The 6,076-nt window shown below is 40.1% G+C and overlaps 2 pseudogenes; one reads left to right on the plus strand and one right to left on the minus strand.

Moving 5' to 3' along the window:
* The first annotated feature begins 75 nt into the window (after positions 1-75).
* On the plus strand, positions 76-1,501 carry LOC143589382 (pyruvate kinase, cytosolic isozyme-like; annotated as a pseudogene).
* Positions 1,502-3,195: 1,694 nt separating this feature from the next.
* LOC143589380 (E3 ubiquitin-protein ligase SIRP1-like) lies at positions 3,196-4,481 on the minus strand (annotated as a pseudogene).
* Between the last annotated feature and the right edge of the window lie 1,595 nt (positions 4,482-6,076).

Genomic DNA, 6,076 nt, shown 5'->3' on the forward strand with positions numbered 1-6,076 from the left:
TAGTATTTCATTCGTATTTTATAACGGTCAAGTAAACTGTTAGAAACATTACTAATTTTGTTTGTTTTACTTTAGGGTCCCGAGATTCGAACCGGTTTTCTAAAAGACAACAAGCCGGTCCAACTAGTTCAAGGTCAAGAAATCACCATCTCAACCGATTACACTCTTAAAGGTGACGGCAAGACAATCTGCATGAGCTACAAGAAGTTAGCTTATGATGTGAAACCACAAAGTGTCATCCTATGCTCAGACGGGGGCATCTCGTTCACCGTCTTGTCCTGTGACAATGAAAACGGGTTGGTTCGATGTCGGTGCGATAACACTGCGGTTCTCGGTGAACGCAAAAACGTTAATCTCCCGGAGTGGTTGTGGATCTCCCGACATTGACTGAAAAAGACAAAGAGGATATTATGAAGTGGGGTGTTCCTAATAAGATTGATATGATTGCTTTGTCTTTTGTTAGAAAAGGGTCCGATCTTGTTGAGGTTCGTAAGTTGTTGGGAGAACATGCCAAAAACATCCTTCTCATGTCTAAGGTATGCTTTTTTTCCTATTAAAAATAGTTATGTGTAATTAATAAAAATCTATCTTTTGATAAATAGATTCTATATATGCCTAGGGGTAGAACATAAAATTAATTAATTAATTAGTTGCAAATTTATATTCTAAATTATATAATGTTTAACAGGTTGAGAATCAAGAAGGTGTAGCCAACTTCGATGAAATCCTAGCCAACTCAGACGCGTTCATGGTGGCTCGTGGCGACCTCGGAATGGAGATACCAATCGAGAAAATATTTCTAGCACAAAAGGTCATGATCCACAAATGCAACATACAAGGAAAACCGGTAGTGACCGCGACCCAAATGCTCGAGTCCATGATCAAGTCCCCCCGCCCCACCCGAGCCGAAGCCACCGACGTCGCAAACGCGGTCCTCGATGGCACCGACTGTGTCATGCTTAGTGGTGAAACCGCAGCCGGGGCCTACCCAGAGATCGCGGTCCAAACCATGGCTAAAATATGCATTGAAGCTGAAAACTCAATCGACTACAAAACCGCGTTTAAACGCATAGCCGCAAACGTGCCCGTGCCAATGAGCCCGTTGGAGAGCCTAGCCTCGTCCGCGGTCCGAACCGCGATCTCATCAAAGGCGAGTATGATATTGGTTTTGACTCGTGGTGGGACCACCGCGAAACTTGTGGCTAAGTATCGACCCGGGATGCCGATATTGTCGGTGGTGGTCCCGGAAATCGAGACGGACTCGTTTGATTGGTCGTGTAGTGATGAGTCACCGGCTCGGCATGGGCTGATACATAGGGGTTTGGTGCCGGTTTTGATTGCGGGTTCGGCTCGAGCTTCGTGTGAGGAGTTGACCGAAGAGGCGATCGAGTTCGCGTTGAAGCATGCTAAGGAGAAAGGGTTGTGTGAGGTTGGTGATGCGGTTGTGGCTTTGCATCGTATCGGGACTGAATCTATAGTGAAGATTGTCACCGTTCGTTAAGTAAAGGTTTATGGGTTTCTAGAGTTTGGCATCGTTTGAAGGCAAATTTTTTTTTTTTTACTTACTTATATTGATAATTAAGAGAGATGGCAATTTTGTTTGAAGGCAGTTTTGTTTTGATATTTTACCTACTTTATAACGAATTTTAAGAGAAATGACAATTTTGTTTGGATATTTTACCTACTTATAATGAATATTATGAGGGATGGCAAATTTGTTTTGTTTGGTTATTTTACATATTAAGAGATAAGGCAATGTTGTTTTTGTTTTGATATTTTACCTACTTATATTGAATATTTATGGCTATTTTGTTAGAAGCAGAGGCGGATCTACCCTTACGGTAGGGGTTCGGCCGTCCCTTATGAAAAAAAAATATAAGTATTATTGTAGGGTTAAAATCCTGATCGACCCCTGCGAAATTTTGACAACCGACCCCTATGGAATTTCGAAAACGACCCTCCGAACGGAAGTTCGAGACCAAGTATAATTCCAGAAAGTTGGCTGGCTTGTTTTCCGGTCATGGTGGTGAAACGGCGCTGCTCAACAACACAGGGGTTAAACATTGATGCAGAAAGATGACCTAATAAATTTATATCATTATATTGAGCTTTTTTACTTGTCAAGTAGAGGCCCAATAAAAAAGAATGGGCATTTCGATCACACAGTCATGGTATCACAAGTATGAGCTTTTTTTTAAAAGCTTGAAGCTTGTAGCTTCTAAAAGCTTCATGCCAAACATACCCTAAGAGTTCATTATTAAAGTTTAAACTAGGTGAAAAGCTTAAATTCATATTTAATAATAAAAATCTTAAAGAGTACTTTAACCACTTAATTTCTACTAATTTTTTTACATTAAACCACATTATATGGTACATCGGACATGAACGATCTAAAATGCGTCAATTTTTAGGATCTAACGAATTATGATCCCGTTTCACATTTTGATTTACTTAATCAAATGAGTGATAAAAAATTTATGCGATAGTCATGTTCATGTGAAATACGACAATTATAATACATTTAATGACGTCACACATATATTTTTTTTGGTTATATGATATTTTCTTTGATTATTTTTTTATATGACGCGACCCTATTGAACTCAACTGAAACGGCCGAACCTAACCAAAAAAATATATACCGATTTGACCCGACCCGAGAAACCGAACTAGGCTAAATTAAAAACTTTTTATATAATCAAGTACCGGTCTAAAAAGTTTCCAACCCCAGCAAGAAAATTTTCTGGATCCGTCACTGGTTGGAATGCAATTTTGTTTAGATATTTTACATGCTTAACGTTCGGCAAATATTAAATCACCCATATAATCATGAGTGACGTTATTTTCTCTAACAAACCAAGTAGCTTTTTTCTAAATCGTGAAAGATATAAAATCGTTAGGCCGGATACTTTTAGTTCAAACACCTTTCACTAAGAAAAAGTATTGTCTAGAAAGACTGTAATTTTTGTCAATTTGTTGTTTGTTTTCTAGCATTTCGTTAGTTATGTTAATGAAGGGACCGGAAATTTATTAAAGGTCTAGAAGGTTCTGATAAAAAGTTGGTGGATCCAAACACATATCCACAACGTGATTGATAAATAGATGACCCAATTTTGTACTTGCTGAACCGACAATGTTTTGACAGTTTGCATATGGTGTAAGGTCAAGTCACACCCACCCAACAAATATGACCAATAATTTGAGGTTTTATAAATGTCGGTAACTTGTTTTATAGATTACAGGGATAAATACATCCAAACATCACAAAATCAATAAACACGATTGTTGAGATGCTTTACAATGGAAGATAGGTTTAAACAGGAAGATACAGAGAGAAGCGCGATATGGCACCCGTTGTTGAGATGTTAATGACTGTCTTCTTGGCGATCAGCTTCAGGGTCTGGTCGTGGTGATGACCCCGAGGCTGATCTCGTCAAAGCAGTTGGTCTAATAGACCCTGCTGGTGGCGAGAACAAACTACTAAAAGGCCAAGGGAGGGATACAGGAGATCCTCTCTCTTGGTTATTTGTTCCGTTTCCTGTGTCGCTGTTTGAATTTGAGTTACCCCTTGACCCTTCTTGTTCTCGGTTGATCTTTGATTTGTCGGCAGGCAATTGGTACCGACAAACTGGACAAGAACTGTGAAGCTCGAGCCACGGCAAGATACAATCGCCATGAAAAATGTGTTTACATGGCATTTCCCTAGCTTCGTTTCCGACTTCAAATTCTTCCAAACAAACCGAACATGGGATTGAATTTTCTTTTATTGTGATCGTTGGCATCGCCTCGACCGCCTCCTTTTGGGCCGGGGGTGTCCCATATCGGTTCGGGTCGTTTTCAGCTAAATGTTGCAAGAGCTGCTCTAAACCGGGTCCTAAAAAGTAATCACCAAAAGAACCGAACGGGTGGTTTTCCGACAAGTTACGGGTATCAAACGGATTGCCACCACCATTGCCGCTTTGGACAACGATAGTTTGGCTAAACGGGTTGATGAGAATAACCCGCCCCCCTTCGTGGCGATTTTCTCCTCCACTCTCCTCATTGTTCTTGGGCTCGGACATTAGTCCAGCCCGAATACCATGAAGGAGGTGGAGGAGGTCCTCCGCCGCCTCCAGCTCCGCCGGAGCTCCCTCAGGGCGGTTTTCTCGGTCGGTTTGCTGTCTAAGCCTCCGGTTCTGGAGGGGGGTGTTCATCAATCCGAGCAGGATCGGGGCCCACAAGGCGACACCACGGTCTATGTCGGGAGTACCGTCCTTACGCTGTCCATTTCCTCCATGAATCCGCCTTGACATACAGAACATTTGATTGACTCAACCTCCATTACCGGATTAACAACTCTACAACATGCATGGCACCAATATCTCGTTGTCTCTCTCTCTTCCTCCATCTTCCTCTCTCTCTCTCTACCTTTCACTTAATATTTCAGCAATTTCAATCAAACAAAAAAACACCCATCAGAATAAGAATAAATAAAATAATAATTACCCAATATCCACAAATCTCAAACTCTAAAATTATACATTAAATAAAACCCTGAAAAACATGATTATCTAACCTTTTTTTTTTTTAATAATGATCAAGGAGACACTAGACAGAGAAGCCTGAGATACCCAAATCAGAAATTAACTTTCTAGCTTTTTTTTTCTATGTAAAACTGGTATTTAATTTGAATTATAAAAACTTATATATGCCAATAGGCAGCAAAATATCGAAGAATGTGGAGGGCACATGAAGAATTGAATAAGCAAGCAAAGTTTGACCAGCACCTAATTTATATATTTTACATGCTTCCAAGACATTTAATTATTTAATATGATAAACATTTTACCAAATCAGACGAACAAGAATAAGAAATAAGAAAGAGAAATTACCAGGAACAACAAGGAAAAGAGAGAGATGGATTTGTTGAGATTCTGTCACCACATCTTCAAATATAAACTTTTTTCGGGGGAGAATTTAAAAGGGTAATTTGGTTATGAATTTGTGGGGTTGTACTTGATTAGCAATTTCATTCTCTAAATTATTTAGGGGTTTATATTGAAGTAAGATGATAATTACACAATAAAAGATTTTATGTCTAGATTTAGGGAATTTAGGTGGGCAACTTAGCACAAGGTAAAGTATGAAAAAGGGTTAGGATCTTTTTATGTTTTAATTGTGGAGCTAGATCACTTGGTGGGTGAGATATATGCGTTTTAAAGTGTAGGATTCATGTTTTAAACTGCGCAATGGAGTAATTTAGGAATTCAAAGAACTTTTATGGAACAAGAAATCAAATCCCTTTTCTTGGTGTGCTTGGTTCGCCGAATTCAGTTCGATTTCAATTTCATTTTCAATGTGTTTGCTCGGCAAATTTATTGGAATTTGAATTATTTTTTTTCAAATTTCTTCACTTTAAGGGATTTCACATATCCCCCCACTGAACACTTTATTCAACTTCGGACACAGAACTCGTAAACTAGTGTCGGTTGCGTAAACTATCAAACACTGGGTGCTTTAACGGGTGTCAAGTGGGTAGTTGACACCGAACGGGTTAATCGACTTTGGACTCCTTAACTAACTTTGCACGTGTAACCGACGTTCAACGCGTTAAATGAGGCCGAATTCCTGAACCAACATCGAATGCATTACGGCTTCGGACGCGTAACCGACGTTGGAGGCGTTAACTGACATCGAACTCCAAACACATTAACATTCTCTAGATGCGTTAACCGATGTCATTAACGCATACGAAGCCGGTTAACGCACGTGCCTACTACTGGTTAACATGTCTGGCGCTAGTTAACGCATTAGACGATGTCATTGATTATGTGTCTGATGTTGTAACGTGACCGGTGTTGGTCACACGCCCGTCGCTAATAATGTGTTCACTGCCATTTAATGTGTCATGCAATTATTACACGTTTGATTGGTTGGGGTCATAATAATATATGGGTCCAACTATGGACACCGCCCCGTATAGCCCTATACAGGGCAAATAGGGCCCTATATAGGGTTATACGGGGGCCTATACGAGCGGAGTATGACCCTGGTATAGCCCTACACGAAGCACATACGGGAGGAGTATGACCCTGGT

This window comes from Bidens hawaiensis, unplaced genomic scaffold (assembly GCF_021521415.1).
Source record: "Bidens hawaiensis isolate Kalapana, Puna unplaced genomic scaffold, B.hawaiensis_p1.1 tig00037431_1, whole genome shotgun sequence".
Lineage (NCBI taxonomy): Eukaryota > Viridiplantae > Streptophyta > Magnoliopsida > Asterales > Asteraceae > Bidens > Bidens hawaiensis.